Source organism: Furipterus horrens, unplaced genomic scaffold (assembly GCF_987537825.1).
Source record: "Furipterus horrens unplaced genomic scaffold, mFurHor1.1.pri manual_scaffold_11, whole genome shotgun sequence".
Taxonomy (NCBI): domain Eukaryota; kingdom Metazoa; phylum Chordata; class Mammalia; order Chiroptera; family Furipteridae; genus Furipterus; species Furipterus horrens.
In genome coordinates, this window is record NW_028327181.1 from 2,957,799 (window position 1) to 2,968,888 (window position 11,090).

The following is an 11,090-nucleotide window of genomic DNA, read 5'->3' on the forward strand; positions in this document are numbered from 1 at the left end:
CGGGCCGTCGCTCCTTCTTCCTATCGATGGGGGGGCCCAGGCCAACTTCTTTCCCACACACACCCCACCATCCCGGGCTCAAGAAGTCCCGTCTACACCAGCCCGGGATCTGGTTCATTGGAGAAAATTCGGCCTCAATGAATCTGACCAATGGAAGCACAGCTAGACATTTTTGTTTGTTTCAGCGTCATAAGAATTTGTGTCAAAATGCAGACAATGAAGCGGCCCCCTGTCTGTGCATCTCTAACGTAACTGCAGCTGTCACCCGCGCGGGGCTGTGGGGTGTGTTTTTAGACTGCAGGCTTCCGCCTGCGGACCCCTTGCTGGGCCGAGGAGCAGGGAGGGGCCCGGAGAGGCAGCCATTGAAGTGCATCCAAGAGATGCCGCGGCAGGTGGCAGGGGACTTTCGACAGCGTTGTTTTCGTTGGCTTTGCTTTTTAAATTCTTGGTCACAGGACTGAAGTCTGTTTTAAAAAGCACAGCTCTCCCAAGTATATGCTTTCACACGGTTGTTTGTTCGTTACCCTCAATTTTCCTAGTGGAGCATAGGTGTGAAATCACCCAAAACAGCTACGAAGGACTCTCTGGAAGAGGACAAGTGACGGCCTTGTAACCTTGACCACTGTCTCCCCACCCTTGCTGCAGGCCGGTGGTTCCTCACTGCCTGGCCCTGGAGCAGACACTGAGGACCTGGAAAAGGATACTTGATGAGGCTCTCCACCAGAGAGGACCTAACCGTACTAATTCCAATCGCTGGCAGGCTTCTTTCCCAGAATAACCACGCAGTGACTGCAGCAGCGAATAGTTATTGAATGCTCCTTATTTGTTAAGGCACTGGGCTAAGCCCTTTGCACGCATTATCTTATTTTTAATCCTCCACCGCCCAGTCAGCTGGGGTGGAACAACGGCCCACCATCCAGGGGCTGCTGGCTCCACACCAACTCTTCCCAAACTCCGGTTCTCCAGCGAACATCACACCTAACACCGCATCTTCTTTTACACCAGGCAATAGCGCCGCTGGGTTGAGACCATCCGCTATAGTGACTTGATATTTAGCAAGCGACTACCACTCATTTGAATACTCAGGAGGATATCACCATGCTAGGCACCGTGCTGAACACTTGCTGGGATCCCACAGCCCTGGGCTACAGCATCTCTGATGAATCCTAATTTATCTGCATGTAGGTAAGATTTTGAACTACTACAGAGCAAGGACCACCGTCTTCCTCAGCTTTATACTCTCAGTGCCTAGCAGGATGCCTAGCGGTGTTCAAAACTGCACGTGAGCCGTGACCGGTGTGGCTCAGTGGGTTGAGCGTCATCCCACAATGCAAAAAATCACCGGTTCAATTGCCAGTCAGGGCACATGCCTAGGTTGCGGGCCGGGGGCGCAACTTGGGGTGCGGCTGATGGGTGTTTCTCTCTCACGTCAATGTTCCTCACCCTCTCATTCTCCCTCCCTTTCCCTCTCTAAAGTTAAATAAAATTTTAAAGTTATTTTAAAATGCATGTGAAACGAAGGGTTGAAAAGTGAGTCATAACCCCCATCGCTTGCTACATGTAGACATTTGGCTCGGTTTTATGAAAGAGCGTTCCTGGGGACACAGGAGCCCCGCTTCCTCGCTCTGGGTTGCTCGAGCTTCATCCCGGGGAACACCTCTCAGGGAGGCTGGGCCTGCAACCCAGGGCTGGGGTTCTCCGCATCCACAGAAGCAGGTGTCACTGCGGTGTATCTCCAGGGCTGTTCCATGCTTCCCCTGGGGCGTCACCAAGGCAAAGGGTCTGGATACGACTTAGACCTTGTTTCCAGGAAAAACCAAGAAGATAAAGAGCAGAGTTGACATCGTTCATTAAAAGGACAGTGCCGCAACCCCCACTCTGCCTCACTGATGTGTGAGGCCCTCACCCCCTCGTCCAGCTTCCTCTTGCGCCATCCTGGCCCAGCAGGTCCAAAAACACGTCCCACTCCCTACCCCAGGGCCTTTGAACATACTGCCTGGAATGCTCTTCCTCTTCTGTTGGCGTACTCATCTTTCACCTCCTGCTCCGGGCAGCACGTTTTCAGGGAAGGCTTCTCTGAACCTCCGCCCCTGCCCTGTGCCCTGGTTACATGCCACCACAGTGCTCAGAGCTGTATTTCATAGCACATACCGGCTTTTCATGCCCTACTTGTGATTATTTGATTAAGGTCTGTACACAACCATTGAGTCTGCTTTGCTCACTGCTGTGTGTCTCTTCTAGTGGCCAGCAAAGCGCAGTAATTTCTGTGTGTACTCAAAGGATTTTTTTAAAAAGATTTTATTTATTTATTTTTAGCGAAAGGGGAAGGGAGAGAGAAAGAGAGGGAGAGAAACGTTCATCTTCAATTGATTGCCTCTTGCACACCCCTCAACTGGGAACCTGGCCTGCAATGCAGGCATGTGCCCTGACTGGGAATCAAACCGGTGACCTTTTGGTTCGCAGGCCAATGCCCAATCTACTGAGCCACACCAGCCAGGGCAAATGATTTTCTTTTTCTGTTAGATCTCCTAAGTACATATTTGGCAGAGAACCCAGAAATCACCCTCACGAGAGTGATTAATGTGCCCTCCTCATTGGATAAACTCCTCCCAAAAACCATCCTGGTTTTTAACCTACCTTGTCTGGTTTCTTAACCCAAGTTTATTATTCTGTTCTCTATCCTTTATGAAGTGGTTGCTAAGATTATCCTTTTTTTTCTTTAAGATTTTATTTATTTATTTTTGGAGAGAGGGGAAGGGAAGAAGAAATGAAGGCAGAAAAACATCAATCAATTGTACCTCAAAGTCATCAGCCAGAGACCCGGCCCACAACCCAGGCACGTGCCCTGACTGGGAATCAAACTGGCAACCTTTTGGTTCCCAGGCTGACATTCAATCCACTGAGCCATAACAGCCAGGGCTAAGATTATTCTGCTTAAGGCCTAGAAGGGTGGACCTTTTTTTAAAAAAAAAACAAAACATTATATTTCATTGATTATGCTATTACAGTCGTCCTGATTTTTCCCCTTTTGCCCCCCTCCATCCAGCACCGCCCACTCCCTCAGGCAGTCACCCCACTATTGTTCATGTCCATGGGTCATGCATATAAGTTCTTCGGCTGCTCCATTTCCTATACTGTACTTTACATCCCCACGGCTATTCTGTAACTACCTATTTGTATTTCTTAATCCCCTCACCTCTTCACCCCCACAGCTCCTTCCATTTGGCAACCATCAAAATGCTCTCTGCATCCATGATTCTGTCTCTGTTCTTGTTTGCTTAGTTTGTTTTTTAGATTCAATTGTTGATAGATATGCGTTTTGTTTTGTTTTTGCCATTTTATTGTTCATAGGTTTGATCTTCTTTTTCTTAAATAAGTCCCTTTAACATTTCATATATTGGTTTGGTGATGATGAACTCCTTTAGTTTTTCTTGTCTGGGAAGCTCTTTCCCTGCTCTTCGATTCTAAATGATAGTTTTGCTGGGTAGAGCAATCTCAGCTACAGGTCCCTGCTTTTCATGACTTTGAATATTTCCTGCCAAACCCTTCCTGCCTGCAGAGTTTCTTTAGCAAAATCAGCTGACAGTCTATGGGAACTCCCCTGTAGGTAATTAACTTATTTTCTCTTGCTGCTTTTAAGATTCTCTCTTTATCTTTAACCTTTGGCATTTTAATTATGATGTGTCTTGGAGCGGTCCTCTTTGCAAACATTTGTATGGGACTCTGTGCTTCCTGAACTTGCATGTCTATTTCCTTCACCAAATTAGGGTAGTTTTCTTTCACTATTTTTTCAAATAAATTTCTAATTTATTGTTCTTCTCCTCCTGGCACCCCAGAGGCTGCTTATACTATCCTGTTTTTGTGGGGTTTTTTTCATTCTTTTTTCTCCTTGTTATGATTGGTTGTTTTTTTTGCTTCCTTATGTTTCAAATCATTGATTTAATACTAGGCTTCACCCGCTCTACTGTTGTTTCCCTGTAAATTGCTCTTTATTTCACTTAGTGGGTCCTTCGTTTCTGACTGGACCTTTTTTATGCTGCTGGGGTCCTCACTAAGCTCCTGAGCATCCTTATAACCAGTGTTTTGAACTCTGCATCTGAGAGATTGTTTATCTCCATTTCGTGTAGCTCTTTTCCTGGAGTTTTGATCTGTTCTTTCATTTGGGACATGTTTCTTTGTCTCCTAGTTTTGGCAGCCTCCCTGTGGCACCGCCTCCCCTGTCACCTAAACTGGTACTTGAGGTGCACCCTTCATGTGGGCTGAGTACACCCTCCTCTTGTTGCTGAGCCTTGGTTGCTGCTGAAAGGTCAATGGGAGGGATTTACCCAGGTCCGTCAGCTGCAAGGACTGGCTGTGACCAATTACCACCAGCCTCTGCCCTCCACGGAGGATCAGCTGTGCAGGGGTAGGGAGGTGGTGTCCCGACGTGGTCTGTAGTATCCACCGGGTGCGCTGGCTCTGGGGTTTCCCGGGTGGAGCCGGCCAAGGTCAGACCCCACAGCTAGAAGTTGTGGAGACTTATCTTCCTGGCACTGGAACCCTGGGCAGGGGGGCCTGGTGTGGGGCTGGGACTCCTCACTCCCGAGCTATCCCTCCGGATTTTATCCACCGCACATGGGTGAGGGACCCACCTGCCCTATGTCTGCCCCCCTCCTACCAGGTCTGGATGGATCTGGTTTCTTTAAATCCGTAGTTGTCAGACTTTCATTCAACCTGATCTCTGATGGTTCTGAGTGATGGTTGTTCTATAGTTTAGTTGTAATTTTGATGTGGTTGTGTGAAGATTTGAGCCATGTCTGCCTGTGCTGCTATCTTGACTAGAAGCCCCAGGATGAACCTTTCTGAAGTGGACGCTAACAAAATCATTCACAAATGGCTCAAGAGAAGGTAAGGTGAACTGTTTCAAAACGAGCACTTAGATACAGGTATCTCAGTAGAGAGAAAAGAATCTCAGCTCAGGGCCAGCGAGGACACGCCAGGATCCGGCCGCCATGGCATGCGGAGGGCTGCAAACTCAGCCCTGCTCCTGAAATGAGCCAACCTCACCGCACCACGCCTCTCAATCCCATGCGTTCTATTAGCACATTTCAGGGAAAACTGTGCTTAGTGTCTATGTATTATTTTGATTCAGAATTTCTTTCTTTTAGGGTATTTTGTTGAAAATATGAGTACACACAAATTCTAAAAAATACCCTTTCATCAGTCTCTTCTGATGGCTGAGGTAATTTCTGGCAGGCAAATTAGAGTACAATGTAGCTGCTTCCTCTTAAGATAAAGAATATACATGATACAAAATGGAAATGTGAAAATCTAGTCTTATCTTGCAACCACTTCAAACACACTGGGGCCGCTTCTCTTTAACAGAAGTTGCTCGCATGTTTAAGTAACGTCAGCCACACAGAAAATTTTAAAAAGTGTGCTTTTGCTCTCTTTCTCCTAAGCTCCGAAGGTTCCCAGGAGACCTGCAGCCAGGGGTCAGCGCAGCGGCCGCTCATCCTGGGACCACCCCGACCCTGTCTCCAAGGCCCTCCTTCTGCCTCTGTACCTTGTTTCCCGGGTCCACGCAGCCCAGCGGGCTTCCTTCTCCTGCCTCCGGGACTTCCTCTCCAAGGGCCGAGGCAGCCCCGCCCAGGCTCACTCCTGTTGCTGCGATCTGGCCTCTCCTATCTCAGCCCCTCCTGCATTCCACGCTCCCCAGCTTCAATAACCGTCCTCTCTAAATGAAATAAAACAACATCGTAACTCCAGCCCCAAAATAACTTTTGACTTCGCCAGTCCATTAGCTCCTGAAATTCTCCTTCTTAGCACCAACTCAGGGTCCCTTGTCACTAGGCCAGCGGATGCGTGGAGAGAAAGACACTTCATCAGACCACCGGAGAGAAATTATAACGTGCTGGTCCTCAGAGGGGAAGTCAGCCTCTGCAGGGCCATTGGAGGTTTCTAACTGGGAGGCAATCATTCAGAATCAACGATTCAATACCTTTCTGGGACATGCTTGGGACCGGGCAGCCAAGCCAGAGGGAAAAAGCGAGCATTTATATAGAACACGGCCAAACCTCACTCAATTTCTCTTTTCAGCACTCTACTTAAAAAGGCTAAATGGGGTGGCACATCCACTCTCCTGAAAATCATCTCTGAAGCAGCCCTGGAGCCCATGAACAAAGGGGCATTCACACAGCACAACAGATCTCTGATATCTGAAATGCTCCCCAAACCCACTCCCATTCCTGTGGAAATTAGCTGGCCAGGTTCGGTTTCAAGCCACCAACCTTCCTCATGTCGCTCTTGTATAATAAAAAGACACCAAACAAATTTATTATTAAAAATATTTTTTTATTAACTGAAGCTGATCAATTCTCTTAGAAGGACAGAGAGGCACATACTACAGTCTTTAAAAAATTAAATTACAAGTTAAAATGGAAGTGTTTCAGACTTTAATAATTTTTTAAAAATGCAGTAAAACGTGATCTTTCAGCAAGCTGCTGTGTGCATGGCAGACGGGATGATCACAGACCCGGGGAAGATGGGGTTCTGCTCCGCGTGGGGACAGAAGGGCCTCAATGGTCAGTAACCGAGGAGGTACCTTCCAGTTAAAAATATTTTATAGCTAAAACCACAAGAGAAGAGAATACTATTTGTCACATATTTGGAGCTGATTCTGAGAGGCTACTGGTTGTAAGTTAAATATATGCACGGGTTTTTAAAAAATCAGGTAGTGAAAATAGCACTTTATAGACAGGGGTTCTCTATTTGACGTTCATACTTTAAAGAGCGTCTCTAGTATCGAATTGTCGTCTGCGTCTTTTCCTCTCAGCGTAGTTTCAAGTTTGAGTATGTACGACAGAGAAGAAGGTCTAATTTCTCACAATGAAAAATACTTCTGACACATGCAAACAGTTAACTTGAAAACAAACAAAATAGAGATGTTTAACATTAACTTTCAGTTTCGGCCTCCCTTGGGTATGAAATGTCGCTTATGAAGGATTACAATCCTCCTTTTGTTTTCGAGGTTAAGGATGAGGTATTGATGGCCGGAGGTGAGCCATGGGCTTCTGTAGGATGGAAACACGAAGTTAGTAAAACCAATGCTGCTGGCCGGTGCGCTCCGAGCTCCCCGTCTCTGACAAATTAACTACATCCTGATGTTCATCATCATAAGGTCATGCAAAAGGTTATAAATATGGACACTTCTCAGCAGAGAGAGAAGGAACCGGACAGGGGAGAAAGGGAGGGGACTCCTGAGGCTCTCTGCTTCCACCAAGTTTTTTTTTAAGTGTTCTGTGCTTACATTGAAAACATTTAAGATGATTAATACCTTTTAACTTTCACTGGATTCTAAAGAAACTGCAGCATGTGAAATGAAGGTTTGGTAGCAGGAAACACACACCAAGAAAGTGCTTCCTGAGTCAATAACCCTTTCTCTATAACTTGAAACCCCACGAAAAGACTTTTCTCCAGTCAGATGAAATGTTAAGGGAGATTCTGATTTTGAAAGCTCTACGCAGCCACTTCCTTGGATTTAAAAGTCTTAGGTATTGAGAACAAGAACTTTTTTGATCTCCCTGTGTCTTAGGGGTAATTGACATTTTACCCCGATTAAATCTGGGAGGCATGTGTAAGCAGGTCAAACAGAAGAGAAAGGACTGCAGGTCAAACACACGGCAGCCTTCATCCCGCCTTATCAGCGTTCCCAGGTTACTCATTAAACGCCCTTTGAGACGGAAGGCAGGGGAAGCAAAGGTGAGTTACCCACGGACGCTGAGTGTGGACGCTGACTCTTGTTCTCTGCAGTTACTGAGAGGTGCTTTTCGGAGGTGGCCCTTCAGAGACTTCTAAGTTCTACAAAACAAGTCCCAAATTAGTAACCGGGATACAAAAACTAGAAAGCACTAAAGGACAGTATATGCAAACATGGCAGAAGTGCCTTTAGAAGACCGCAAGGAATTAATGAAATACCACGAAGGAACTTCACACAACTCCCATCCAGCCATCCACACAGCAAAGACGCATTGACGGGGGGCCCTCAGTCTCCCCTCGTGGGGCGGGCTGAACTCTGGAGGATGCCCAAACATGCCTGCCTCTCTGTCAGCCATAATCCAGACTCGGTGGGGAGCCCTCATGGAGGTAACGGTCACCAATAAGAATCAACACCCCTAAGCACCTAATCCACCGATGTGCCTCCTTGAGGGCTTGGTCAGCATGGTTGGGCCTTTGGGGAGATTTTTTTTTTTAAGGTAAAAAAAAGTAAAACCCAGAAGGAAAGAGGAGGATGATACCTGGAAAGACACAGGTAGATGTAGCTGTGAACTCCAGCTCATAGGGTCAGGCCCCCTTCCGGCTGTCCCCCTCCCTGTGGGCCTGCGTCAGTCCGGCCACGCCGGGCTGACCCCGCACTTCCAGACCGCCGGGCTTCGCCTGCTGCCTTCCCTCCTCAAACAGCCTGCCCACGCCCCTTACAAGCCCACGGGTTTGATCTTCCTCACTTAAAACACGAGTCTAAGAGGGATCCATAGGCTCTACCAGCGGCCACCAAATCGGCGAAGCAGCCCCTCGATGACACCGACGGCCCAGACCTGGGGTGAGGGCGGCCGCCCCCTGCATCTGTCCAAGCTCCCAGCCCCGTTCCAGGTGGAGCCGCTCCTGTCCCCACACCTCGAGCCAGCAGACGGCTGCCGTGGCAGCGGGAGGGGACAAGGTCAAGGTCAGCTGTGCTGTGTTCTACTCTCTTTTCCTCTGTTCTTGAATTCCTGCTGTTTTTTCAGTAGTTAACACACTGACATGATTTGAAAATAAAAATCACATGCTCGTACCTTCTTATTCCCACCCCCTCTCGTCCACACGGAGGATACCACGTGACGCTCTCAGCATCTTCTCTCCTCTTCACAACACACCCCAGAAACGCTTCCGCGCCCGGGACTGCCCTCGTCCTGGCATGGCGGGGCAGTGCTCCAGCGCGCGGACGTACCGGGGCCGTTCACCCGGCTGTCACCAAGCGTTTGCTGTCATAAAGCAATGCTGCGAGGAAGGACGTGCAATATTTGACATGCATGCACGTGTGTCTGCAGGAGAGGTTCCCCCAGGGACACTGCTGCGCCCAGGGGTCAGCTCTGTCACCCACAGGCAGCTGTGCCGCGGTCCCTGCCGGGATACCGTCACTTGTGCTCCTCGCCCCAGCAGCCCTGAGCGTTTCAGAGACAGGCTTTGAAGTGAGGCCTTTGTCTTTCGCAACAGAGGGCAAAACCCCCGTGGGGCAGACAGGCCAATCCGGACACCCCCCTGCTTCCTACTGCAGAAATGACCAGAGGGGAGGAGCTTGTCAAGGTCACTGCCCAGTGGATTTCTGCTCATTGTTGTCCCACGGTATCCAGAATCATGTAACAGTCCAGCGGGAAACACGTTTCATCCCAAGCCAATATTTTCCCAGCTAAATGACGGTCGGACTCTAGCTGCGGGATGGGAGGCGCGGGGCTTAACCGCTATTCCTCACCTGGAAAACGGAAGGCCGAGACTAGACGTCTCTTCTGGGTCCCTGTAGCTCAAGAAGCCTCTTCCGCTGCGTTTTCTCCAGCCTCCAACAGTCTAAGTGATCTGGGGTCTACATCTGAGGCCGCGGCTCTGCCCTTTCCCTCCAGCCCCTCTCGGGGCATTGCTGAGCGTCCCCTGCAGCGGGCACTGTTGCTGAGTAAGAGGGGCCGCCTAACGGGTTCAGGGGCAAGCAGGGAGACGTGGGAGCAGCCACCACGTGCTGTGACGGTGCTCCGAGGACGACAGTGAGGGAGGGGCTGCTGATGGTGTCCTGGACAGGACCTGAGCTGCAAACCCTAGGGAAGAGGCTGAGCGCGGAGCCAGGCCAGGCGCAGGCGAGCAGGAGTGCCGGGTGCCGCCGGTCCTGCTGTGGCACTTGCTTTGACAATGGGAACTTGTCCCGACACGTCTGATATATGAGGAACAGTCTGAGCAGAGCGGGAAGTTTGCATTTGTTTACACGGGACTTCGTGCACGAGAAACACCAGGCGAACTGTGCCCAGCTGGGCGGAGCCGAGCCATGCAGGGACACACGTGTGGTACACACACGGGGCGCTCGCAGCCACATCTGCCCCCTGCTGCTGCCCCTCTCCGTCCGACACCCCTGCTCTCCCACTTCCCAGTCGGTCACAGCTGCCACCTCTCCCGCAGGCAGACTTTGGTCCTCTCAACACATAGAACACTGCCCTGCCATTTGATGCCACTCCCAGCTCTTTTCAAAACGTATCACTGACAAAGTTTCTGAGCTAAGCGACGCTCCTGACCCCATGGTCCCTGCACGCGGTGTGGGTTTTATTGTGCAGCTTGGCAGAGAGCGGTGATTTTTAAGAACCCAGGCGTTTGCTGTATTTCAGCAGAAGTAACTGTAGTTACCAAAATACTCAATAAGATTGTGATATAACAACACAGACTCTTCTTTATTCGTGCGTTAACTGACATTGTAAGATCTGGCGGCAGGACTAGCATTCTGTAATTCTGAGGCAGTGCTACAGAGAAAGGACATTTTAAGACATCACAACAGCTTTGCGCAGGGGCAGGACTGCAGCCAGGGAGGTTCATCCGAGGCACGGTTATCGCTAATGAAAAGCTCAAGCTGACCGACGTCCGAGCGCCTGATCGAGCCTCCCACCTAGAACGGGGCGGCCAGCCCCAAGGCCCCGCCTCCCACGGTGGAGCCCGAAGGGGACAGATGGCACCACCGACCCCTACGCCGCAGTCGCCCAAACAAACAAAACCCCAAACGGACCTCAAGTCCCATCAAGCGGCTCTATCTAAATGCTAGTTTATAGGAATTATGGGGGGAGAAGAATGCGTTAAATAACAGTGAGGACAGAGTCAGCAAGATCCAGAAGGCGGCAGATTCCACAGGACCAGTAACCTAATGTTTCCTCCGTAAACAAATGTCATCGGGAAAACAATGGAGGAGGCCCAGAAGGGAGGGGAAGAAGAAAGAGGAGGAAGAAGAGGGAAAAGGGCGGGGGAAGGAAGCGTCAGTGGCTAAGAGAGACCTGAAGGGACAAATCCAAATGCCAAGTATAAACCCTGGCGGGATAGTAATCAGAGCA

At 49.6% G+C, this 11,090-nt stretch overlaps 1 pseudogene; it reads left to right on the top strand.

Moving 5' to 3' along the window:
- The first annotated feature begins 10,544 nt into the window (after nt 1-10,544).
- LOC149996749 (U4 spliceosomal RNA) lies at nt 10,545-10,627 on the top strand (annotated as a pseudogene).
- The last annotated feature ends 463 nt before the right edge of the window (nt 10,628-11,090 follow it).